This window comes from Vidua chalybeata, chromosome 5, assembly GCF_026979565.1.
Source record: "Vidua chalybeata isolate OUT-0048 chromosome 5, bVidCha1 merged haplotype, whole genome shotgun sequence".
NCBI classification, from domain to species: domain Eukaryota; kingdom Metazoa; phylum Chordata; class Aves; order Passeriformes; family Viduidae; genus Vidua; species Vidua chalybeata.
Window position 1 is genome coordinate 28077 of NC_071534.1, and position 11991 is coordinate 40067.

General features: G+C 45.9%; 1 long non-coding RNA gene across 2 annotated transcripts; it reads right to left on the bottom strand.

Annotated features, from left to right (window-relative positions):
* Positions 1 to 663: 663 nt before the first annotated feature.
* Positions 664 to 11506, bottom strand: LOC128787871 (uncharacterized). 2 transcript variants are annotated; one of them, XR_008430887.1, is made up of 6 exons: positions 11134 to 11506; positions 10563 to 10631; positions 4446 to 4911; positions 4034 to 4140; positions 3360 to 3501; positions 664 to 2729 (listed from the first exon to the last, which is right to left on the bottom strand). It is a non-coding gene; the product is annotated as an uncharacterized LOC128787871 (long non-coding RNA). The 2 variants fall into 2 exon arrangements; XR_008430888.1 differs by lacking the exons at positions 10563 to 10631; positions 11134 to 11506 and adding an exon at positions 6988 to 7111.
* Between the last annotated feature and the right edge of the window lie 485 nt (positions 11507 to 11991).

An 11991-nucleotide genomic window follows, 5' to 3' on the forward strand; every position in this document is an offset into this window, starting at 1 on the left:
GGCTCCGTTCGGCTCCGCTCGGCTCCATTCACCTCCGCTCGGCTCCGCTCGGCTCCCCGCGGCAGCGCGCCTCCCGCGCACGCGCACAGCTCGCCGCTCTCCTGCCGCCGAGCCCCGCGCCCGGCCCGGCCGGCGCACGGAAACCCCCGCGCCACATTAGACCCAGCAGTTTCTGCGCTAAACCCTTTCTGTCCTAGAAGGAGATAACTTCTCTACCTCCTTCGTCTCCTCACTTTTCTTCTTGGATTTCAAAATCAGAGTTACAAAAACCTACTCACAACTACAAGATTTAGTAAGTAGCCAATAATGTAGTCCCGTCAATTTCATAACCTACAGAACACGTTATACTTATGTTTCCACAATTTAAAAAAAAAAAAAAAAAAAAAATCACACAAGAGTCCTACTCACTGTGTCAAGCCTTATTTAAAACACACCAAAGAAAAAAAAAAAAACCAAAAAAACCCAACCCCGAAAGAAATAGTTCCACAACCAAAACAGAACAAACAAGTAACACTAACTAAAACCCCACGTCCAAATACGCTCTGTTTATCAGTCACCAACCCGAAAAATCTCTTTTCTACGTAGCTCGTTTGTATACCTCCTCACAACTAACCTTATCCTTTCCAAACACTAAATTGCAAATCAAAAAACTTACACGTAACATAAACTCTTCAAATAACATTTATACACTCATACCCCAAATGACAGGTAAACCACCAAAAGTAAAATTACTCAAATCATTACAAACAAATACTTGTACAATATTTAGTTACAAAACAACCCCCAAACCACACCAAACCACAAAGAAGTTACCTCAAAACAGCAAACCTACAATTTAAAACAATTAACCCACTAAGACCAAACAGAACAATAATACATATAAAAAAAAAAAAAAAAAAAAAACACCAAAAAAAAAGAACACCCACCCAAAAATACCCAATCACTCCAACACAAATTTACTTCTCAGGATCAAAATCGTACAACCTTTTAACAACCTAATTCTATTAGTTCTACATCTCTTTTAACACCTAAAATAACTACAACTCACACTTGAAGCACATCAAATGAACTTACTTATTAACTAACCAAATCAAACAATAACACATGTATAACGTTAAATAAATTACTGCCAAATATGAACATCTTTAAACATACTACCTTACAAAATAAAACAACTGTTCATTTTTTATTATTCACACACAATCATAAATAGAAAACATTTTTAAAAATATATAAATTGATGAAATCACAAGAAATCAATTTACAAAACCATTACTAATTTTTTTTTAAAAAATTAATCAATCACACATAAAAAATAACTAAATACTATTTTCAAAAATTAAAACATCGCTGAATAACTTAAATCATTATTAAAAACTAAAATACTCATCTTATTAATAATTACTGCTTTTTATCTCCCCTACCGATTTAAATTTTTACATAGAACTCTACAAAAATCCTTAACAAGTAGATTTATAACTTACATTTTAAAACATATATAGATAAACATACTTAACAGGAGTGATCACCACACCAAACAAGTAAACTAACCAAAAAAACCCCTAATAAAATACTAATATATTCATAACACAAAAACCCCAAATCATTAACATAAAAACCCATACGAACACATGAAAATACCTACAGTAAAAAAAAGACGTACCTTAATGAACAATATTCACACCTTAATAATTCATTATAAACTCTTACCAATTAATGATTAACATGACTTGATACCAATAAAATACAAGAAAATGTTACTTTAGCCAATAAGCAGAATAAAATGTTATACCTAATAACTTAAAATCACACTTTATTAAAAATATAAGACAGTAAAGCAACGTATCATAAAAACTCCCATTATTAGCACTACACAGATGTACAGAGATACGCATATATCTATATACAGGTAGATCATATACCCATCTCAACAGCAGCATCTGGGACCGATTCCTGTTTTCTCTCTTGTCTCCTAAATTTATTAGCCACAGAGGATGGAGTAAGGAAATCATTTTATTTATCACCTTGTTCTCCAGAAACCTGAAAAACAAAATGAAACAGAACAAAAAGAAAAAAAAGAAAAGAAAACCACATTTGAAAGGCAGATCCTCACCAGCAGCTGGTCCATCTCCTACGGGGGACCATATTCTAGGGCACTTTTGGTGCACTTGCCTGAACCTGTCAGGGCACTCTGTGCTTGCAGAAGAGATTTTTTTTGTCAGGGAGAGGCAAGGGGAGGAGAAATAATGTTCTAGACAGCTCAAATCCATTACTGTGCCACTTCCTGTGCAGCAGGTCCTGTGACAGGATGGGAACTGAGGCTGCTTGAAATTTCAAAGCTAAAGACACCAGCACAAGGTGTCCTTTTGCTTTGTCAAGGAAGTGATTCCCAAATCACACAGCCCCCCCACCATCGTCCCTCCCACCACCACCTGAAAGCCTCTTGATTCTCTTCTCAAAAACACAAGGGACACCTCAGCGTTCAGCAAGTTCTGCCAGTGCAGCCCTCGGTGCCCCCGTCTCCAGGTCTGTCCCCCTTGCTTTCATCCTCAGCCACGTCATTCTTCAGCCGTGGACAGGAAATTGTCCCCACGTCTCCCGTACTTGGCTGGTTACCTTTTCTCTAAGCCGTGCAGGACCCACGAGAGGAGGCTGTGATCCTCTATCGGCTCATGGGCAGCTCTAGAGGTGACACGGGCAGCACTCTGTCGTATCTCCAGAATAGGACTCTGAAACAGAAAATGCAACTTGTTCTTTTACAGCCAAGATCTGATTATCTAAAATAAAATGAGCAATCTGGCTGGTACCCGATCAACTTCCAGCTAAAATGAACACCGCCTGTTCTCAGCAACTCCAGAGAAGGAAAGACATTCTCCCTTCAACGCTTCACACCACAGGTGCTGCTCTTACAAGAAGTATTCAGGTAGCAAGACAGTTTTCTCTTTTTGTCCGAGGTTTTGATACCTGAAATCCTCAGGGTGGATGCTCCCAAACCTGAGAGCTCCCGGCAGGCGAGTTTCCCTCCTGCCGAAGCACTGTGCAGGTGACAAACGTGCTGGCTGGGGAAATACAGACCCCAAAAAGAAAAGGCCCCGACTGCAGGAGCAAAACCACGGCACCCACGTGAGGCTCCACGATGGCAGGAACCGGTCCCAGTTTCAGGGGATAAGGATGGGACCGGTTTAGACACAACCTAAATTATTTCCCCCTCCACACATCCACAAAACCAACAAGGAACAGATTTTCAAGAGGACCAAGGCAGAATCAGCTGCTCCTTTCTGGTTTGTACTTGAGATCTTGAGGCCATACAAGCTTTTGTGGTTTGGGGTATTTGGGAACTGTTCTTTTTCAATTCTTACCTGGGAGCCCTGGTCACACAAAGGACTGCTGAGAAGGGAAAGAATGACCCGGAAAATCCTCTGGTAGACATAGAGCTCACAGCAATGTTTGTCACGCAGCCCTTCCCCAAGAAATCTGAGGATCCACTCGTGCTGTTTTGTACTGGAAGCCATAAAGAAAAATACCACCGTCAGACATTCAGACATTTCCAAAGGATACATGCTCCTAAGAGCACAAAACCCCGGTTCCCTCTGAGTGCCAGCTCAGGGCTCACCACAGCTTCTTCTGGACTTCTCAATTTCCATTCCTATCAAATTTAATCGCTAACATCCATTGGGAACAGTCAGTCTGCAGCCCAAACATGCAGTGGAAATGGAATTTTAGAAGTTGCTGTTTCTAAAATACTTCAGTTGAACTCCAAGTTACTCACCTAAACTCAAAGAGGAATTGTAGCTAGCCGGGGCAGAACTTTCTTTTCTTGTGCTCACAGAGCATACGCAGCACAACTCCTTGTGCGCTAGTATTAAGAAGACAACAAAAACCTCACAGAAATAACATTTTGAATTCCTACATGAAACATAAGAAAGACGCTTCTAATTAACTACCCGCGGGAGCATGAGGTTTCATTGTATTTTTGCGGCTGTTTCTAATACATTTCTGAAGAATTACTGGGTACCTAAAATGGGACTCTTACCTCAAAATCAAAACTGTAGAAAAGCTGGAGAAAACCTGGTACCTTCCTCAGGTCCAAATACCGGTGTGACAGAAGGAATCTCTTTACCCTTATGTACACGTGCTCCTCTGTAAAGAGAAAAGGTTGGCATGGTGGAGGAGGACAGCGCTCCCAATCCACAAGCACGGACGACAATTCCTGGAAGCTGCAGTCAGTGAGCGTGCAGCGCTCCGAGCTGGGAGAACAGCCCGGCAACTGCAGAAGGCCTTTGCTCTGAGGCGCATTCCCATTGCTGCCCACCCTCCCCCCTTCTCTTGCCCAGGAGGAAAAGCTCAGGCAAGAGCGCACGGAGCACAGAGCAGGTGAGGGGATCGACACTCCCCAGGGCTCTGCTTTTCACCCCAGCAGTGACACACGCAGCACGTCCCAGTACCTGGCTTCAGGATCTGCTGTGCCACACGAGCAGCGCAGAGGGTGAGGGAGAAGGTGAACCTGAGGCTTGGCTGCCTGATTCCCTTCTGCACGGCATCCAAGAGATACGGCAACGGCAAGGGCCCAGGGAGAGAAGCCTGAAGCACAGCCCAAATGAACACAGCGGGAGCAGGAAGACATCGATCAGCTTCCGGGACATTTCACGGGTCACACAGGTAAGAGCCCCAATTCAGCAAACCTGAGGCTTTGGCGACGTCAGGATCAAAACACCCGGAAACCTGTGAGAAAGAAACCGAACTGCAGCCGGCTAAAAGCCGTCCCTGCCTCAAACTCCTTCAAACAACTTGCTCACGAGGAGGCAGGGATTGATTCAATACTCATCAGCCCATCTGGCCGAGGTCAGAGCTCTGTGCCCACCCAGGACACGGCAGCCAGCAGGGACCCTTCTCCCACTCTCCAGCACGGACCTGTGAAGCCAGGGAGAAGTTTACAGAACAGAAGCAGCCAGAAGATGCTCTCTACTTCCATACGCTCTCTGATCGATCACTCCCAAGGAAAGTCCCCACGGATCGGAAGCAACCACCTCTCATTTCTCCTCCGCAATCATCACTGCCTTGCCTTTCTGTGCGTTTCCTCCCGTGCCCGTCCCCAGAGCACCTTTAGTCCATCTTTTGTTCCCAACCGCAGCTCTCCAGCACAAATGCCACTCCTCACACACACAAAGCAAACGGTCATCTGCTTCAGCTTTTGGCTTAGAAAGTAAAAACCTCAGCGCGTCCGGCTACGTGATTAAAACACAGAGACGCACGGGTGGACATAGATGGAAAGCTTTTCAGGAGAGAAAAGAGCTGATTCGCTAGCACGCTTCCATACAGCTTCAGAAAAATCAGAATCCATAGCAACTCCTAAGACCCCTGCTGAGGAACCCAGCCCTCCTGGGGACACCCAATGCAGCAGCTACGGGAAAAGCATGGGAAAAGCCAAACTTGGGGTGAAAAAAAGATGACATCAATACAGCAGCCTGTAAAAAGCCTTCACCCAGCAACAGTGGGAACCAGTCCCATTTGCTCCGTCCCTGCTTTTTGGGATGACACAAACAGGAAATGAAAACACGTGAAACACAAGGCACGCCTATAGGGTGTACCAGGTGCTCCTTTTGGCAGCGTGGATGACAAAGGTCTCTCTGCGCACTTACAGGCAGCCCGGTTTCAATCCATCCTTAGCCCAAGCCTTCCTCGCCTCCCATTCGCCAGCGCTCTGCTCTGGCCTTTGGAGCGCTGGCCCCGTCCTCCCGCAGCAGCACGGCACCGGAACACAGCGAGGCAAAGCGTGTGCCGGAGCCGCCCGTGCTGTCAGCGTAGCTGTCAGCTGCCGGCGGTGGGCAACTCCGGCCCTGCGGGCAAGGGGGAGACGGCTCGGGCACCTCCAGCGGCTGCTCTGCCCCGATGCTTTCGCGTTCTCCTGCATTTCCCTGCAGCGGAGGGGGTCCGGGACGGGGGCGGATCGTGTCAGAGTGGAGACGGCGGGGAAGCACGGGGAGGCGGCGGGAACGCGGCGGGACGAGACAGCGACGCGGCGGGACGGGGACGGCTCGCTTGACCTTCCAAAGATGGCGGCAGGAGGGGCGGGGAAAGCCGGGGCCCCGCTCCGCCGCCTGCGCGCCGCCCCGGCGGCATTTTCCGGCACGCGGTCGCTTCCAGCGTCTAGAGAGGGACGCGCGCGGGGATCGGGAAAGGGGAGTGCAGCCCTGTTCCGACGCCGCTCGCCCCCCGCCCGCCGCCCCCGGCCCGTGAGCGCTGCGACCGCGCCTCCGCCGCCCGCCGAAAGCGGCCCCGCCGGGCCGCCCTCGCCGCTGCCCTTCTTCTCGGTCATCGGGTCCCTTTGCTCTCCCGAATCTCCTTCACCCCTCCCCTCTATTTACAGACACCGCCCCGCTTGCCGCTCGCTCCCTCCCGCGCCTCGCCCTTCCCACGCTCGGCAGCCGTCCTTCCCCCCTCAGCCGGCACCCAGCGGCGAGGGGCAGGGCGCTGGCTGGGGGGGGCTGCAGTACCGCTCTCTGTCCACAAGGCGGCAGCACCGCCGCCGGCCACAGCCGGGGGCTGCCGCTCGCCCGGAGGGAAGGGAGGCAGAAAAGAACAGGGGCGATCCCCTTGGAAAAATCCTGAAAAATAAATGGCCCAAAACCACCCGCACACAAACTAAAACACACTGCCTCTAACCCAATAAAACCCCTCCAAAATCCTTTTCTTTTAAACTCTCTAGAACTATCTTTCATATTTATACTTTTCACATTCCCATTTATCATGTATATTGATGCATGATGTTATTTCGATTCTATATTAAATATCTTCTTCCTATGACTTCTATTTATTTATATTTTATCTTTTTATATATCCAGATATATTAATATACATTTCTATATTTCTATTGCAAAAATAGTTCTGTTATTTAAAATAAAAGCCCTGCCTGTAAGCAAATTCTAGCTCTATGATATTAATATTAACGATCTCTTATTTAAAAGAAAAATGCTGCCTGAAACCCACCCGCCCGCGGCGCAAGTGCGGCAACAGCCCGTGTCCGCAGTACTGGCAAGGCCGCGGGAAATCCCGGCGGGGCGGCCCCTGCGTGGCGCGCGGGCAGTGCAGCACGCGGACCACGATTTTCCCGCGCTTTTTTTTTTTTTTTTTTTTTTTTTCTATCCGCCATATTGAGAAGGTCAAGAGTGTCCCGGCCGCCGCGACACTTTCAAGATGGCGGCCGCGTGAGGCCCTCGGAAGGGAGAGGCGTTTTTGCCGATGCCTGTCGGCGCCCGCTCAAAACCTGACCGCCCGCGCAGCCGCTGAGCTCACAGTCCGTGGCCACGACACGGGTAAAAGCGAAAAAAATCCCGCGGGACGGCGCCGGCGTCAGGGTGCCGTGCAGGCAGTGCAGTAGACAGACCGAGGTCCTCCTTTTTCCCGCCTTTTTTTGCCGCCATATTGGGAAGGTCAAGCGAGTCCGCGACAACCCACTCCCAAGGTGGCGGCCGCGGGAGGACCTCGGGCGAGGGCTGCAGTACTGCACTCTGGCCACAAGGCGGCGGCACTGCCGCCCGCCCTGGGGCTGCAGGCGGGGAAGGCGCGCAAAGAAGAACAGGCGCGACCCCCTTCAAAACATCCTCTGCAATAAATGCCCCTAAACATCCCGCACGAAACCGAAAAACACCGACCAAAAAAAAAAAAAAAAAACCCTGCCTCTAACCCAATAAGAACCAAAATAAAAAATCTTTTCTTTTAAGCTATATTTCAATCTATATTATTTTTATATTTTTTATATTTATATTCACATTTTGATTTAAAATGTATACTGATGTATAATGATAATTTTATAATTTCTTACATTCATTCATATTACTTAAAGTTTATTTTATTTTATATTTTTATGCATGTCTTAATATATTGATTACATATTTCTATATTTAGATTGATATTTCTAAAAGGTTTATATTGTTTATAATAAAACCCCTGCCTCTACCCAAGTCAAAACCTAAAAAAAAAACCCCTTTCTTCTAAACTGTGTTTAAATTTATCTATGTTTTTCGCATTTCTATTGAAATTTGCATTGTAAATGTAGATTGATGGATGGTGTTATTTATATTCTATATCTTCCTATCACTTATTTTTATTTACACTTTATATTTTTTATCTATCTTTATACATTGATTATCTATTTCTATTTTTAGAATTATATCAAAATAAAATGTATATTCATATTTTTTAAAATAAAAACCCTGCCTCTAACCAAATAAAAACCAAAGAAGCCCTTTCTAATTTATTTTATTTCTATTTTTAATTTTTATAATAAAAGCCCTGCCTACTACCAAATAGAAAATTTTAAAAACCCCTTTATTTTAAACTATATTTGAATATTTTTCTATTTATGCTTTTGATATTTACATTTATAGTTTCTTACATATTATATTACAGTATATTGATGTACTATATTTAGATATATAAAATATATGACATGTCATGTGGTATAATAAGACATATACAGTATCATATCCATTATGTATTGTATCAATTTCTATGATTTTGTATTTTATATCTATCTACATATATTAATTATACATTTCTAGATTGATATTTTCTATGGATTTGATTTATATGTATAATCTATATTCATATGTACTTATATAAACATACTCTAAAATACTCTATAGAGTATAAAATACTCTATATCAAACATTAGAACATCTTACGGTGATAGATAATATTATTTATGTTACATGTTCTATTTATATGTATTCTATTTATATTTAAAATGGAAGTTTTATATTCCCATTTTTATATTTCTAGATTTGTTTTCTTACATTATAGTTATAGTTATAATTTTGCATTTAAGATCCAATACCTAAAACTAAAATGCCAATACAAACAGCAACAAATTCCCACCCATACCGTCCAAAAATATTAGAATGGCTCCACCAGCCAACCAACTACCAGCAAAAAAAACCCACACTACACTCTTTTCACTAACAATTCTTATCACATCACAAAAATTAAACAAAAATGAAAAAAAACCCCTATACAATCCCACACAGCAAATCACAAAAACCACTAAAAAGAAAAAAAAAAAATCCAACTAACTTACTAAACTCCAAACCCTACAACAGACCCTGAACGTTACTAAAAAAAAAAAAAAACAAAAAAAAAAAACTCTACCTCAACACTAACTCATAAAGAGAACCCAATACGCTATAAAATAAACTTAAAAAACCACCAAACCAATTACCGATATAAAAAAATCTAAACCACTAAGAAACAAAAAAATCACCACCCAAATAAAATAACTACCGAAAAAAATCCACCATATAAACAACCATGTTCCCAAAAATAAAACGAATAAAAACCAGCAACCAAATACATCAAACTACAAAAAAAAAAAAAAAAAAAAAAAAAAAAAAAAAAAAAACTTCAATTAACAACAACAAAAAAATGATTCCTAACTCAATAAACCCATAATGCCTCAAACCATCATCAAAACTAAAATACCACCTGGAAATAAACACCAAGCCAAAAGATAAATGGAACCATAAACAATATCTCCCAGATTCTCTGCAACAACAAAACATACACGACAATCAAACATACCAAATGAATAAAACCTCTATAATACAATCAACAATAATGCAATGACCAATATTACAAAAACCTCACTAATGAACTACAGGACACTGCCTCAAACCCACCAAAACGAACACTACATACTCACGCTAATAAAAGCCACCACAATCCAATTAAAAACCTAACCGCTACTTCATGCCACGACCCATAAAAAAACATTGTAAACCTTAAAATATATAATTTTAAATTATCTTTTTATAATATAAAAATATTATTTAAAAACCCAACCAAAAAAATCAAAACAAATCAAAACAAAAAAAATCCACCAAATTCCACAAAAATGAAATCCAACAACAAAACTCAATCCAAATAAATCCTTGCCATCAGCACCTGAACCAAGAACCATAACATTCAAGAAGTACACCATGTCCCTTAGCATACACCAAGCACGAACAAAAGAAAACGATACAATCAATTCCTAAGAACCACCTCCAAAGCGCTACACCAAGGACCTTCGGAAAATGAAAAGCCGCGCTGCCGGCACCGGGCGGAGCGCGGCTCCCGGCAGGAAAGCGGCTCCTGCGGCAGGCAGAGGCGGCGCCGCGCCGGGAGCCCCCCGCCCGCTCCCCCTGCCCGGCGGGGCCGGCACCGGGCCCAGGGGGCCCCGGCGGCGCCCGAGCCCCGCGCCCGGAGCGGACGGAGCGGCCGGCACCGGCCGGCACCGGCGCAGCGCCCGCGCCGCCTCTCCCGCCCGCCGGCCCGGCAAAGCTCCCCTCGGCTCCGCACGCCTCGCTCCGGCGCGGCTCCGGCAGTCCCGCGCCAGCCCGGCCGCGCCCAGGTCCCCTTCCACCTCGGCAGCTCCCCGGGCAACGCCAGCAGCTTCCCGCGCCACAGCCTTGGCTGCCGGGCCAGGGGCACAAGAAGCGCCCTCCAATGCAGCGGCACAGCCCGATCCCAACCCTTCAAACGCTGCGAGAGCTGCAGCCTCCTTCAATTCAACCCCCGGAACTGACGCCACACTCAGGTGCTCGCCTCACTTCAACAAGGGCAAATAAATGTGTTCTCCCCTTCAGTTTCAGCCCCTGTAAGAGCAGAAAAGAAGGGCTTGTCCTCAAATGAAATCCCTCAAGTTGTGGGAATCTTTCAAACCAGAGGGTTTTGGGAAAGCTGCAAAAGGCAGGCCTCAGAAACAGCAGAACTGCGATTCGAGCTAAGCATAAGATTTGTCAGCAGAAAAATTATATAAGAAGCAGAGGTGAACTACAAATAGAACAATGGGCTGTGTATTGTCGATTCCCTGACACCCCTGGGATACCCCTAACATCCTGGAAAAGGCAGGTTTTCCTTCAATCAATACCCTCAAAACCACACGTGAAAGGGGATCCCCCACCAGTTCAGACACGGTCAATAATGGAAGACAAGTCGCTACCCTCAATTTGAATTTCTTTCCTACTCAAAATACTTTTTTTTCTTTTCTTTTTTTTTTTTTTTTTTTTTTTTCTGGGAGCACCGGGGAGGGATTGGCAAGATGAAATTTAAAAGGGAAAGGAGAAATGTCCCCGCTACAAATGCACATGGGCTCACCTGTTTGGCTGCCGCTACCTGGCACAAAGGTTTGTCCCTCGGCACCTCCTCTGAGCAATGCTCCAGGTATCCAAGTGCGTATCCAGGTGATCCCCCAGACCCTGTCCGAAGCTGTCACCGTCCTTCCAAGGACAGCCCCAGGAGCCACCCATAAACTCCTCTTCTCCAGCAGCTCCCTGTAAAATCAGCTGAGGCAAAGCCCCTAAAACAGCTGCCGGCAGGAGCCGGCCCCTCCTTATCCTCACAGTTCACACCTGGGGCTGCTCTGGCTTTCTTTCCAAATGAATTTAGAGACAAATTCCTATTTTTACCAATACCTATAAAAACGAAGCACTTGACAGGATGTAGTATTCTACACAGCCCCCTCGGGGGGACGGCACCCGGCATGACCCCCCTCATTCGCCACCCACCTGCTCCTCCGCCGCAGCGTGCCTCCCTCTCCTAGGGACCTTAGGGTGCCCCAAATGACACCAGAGCCCCGAGTCTTCACCCCTTTTTCCTGGCCCCCAAAGAAGGCACAGAAAGAGTCTTAACTGCCCTGGACAGCAGCCCAGCACTTGCTTCCATCCCTTTCCACATGTACATCCCCCCCGAAAGGGACTCTGCCGCAACAAGAAAAGGGGGCAGCCCCCAGAAGGGTCGAAGCTCCTGCCCAGCCTCGCTGTCACGGGCGAGGGGCAGAGAGAGGGAGCGGCAGAGACGGCGGGGACGCGGCACGGACGGCACGGCACAGAGCGGGGGCCGCTCTCAGCGCGATGCCGGCAAAGCCGCAGGTCCGGCGGGGCCGGGCGGGGTTTGACCGGCACGGGGGGATCCGCCGAGAGCCTCCGGCCCCGTGCGGGGACTCCCGCAAGGGCC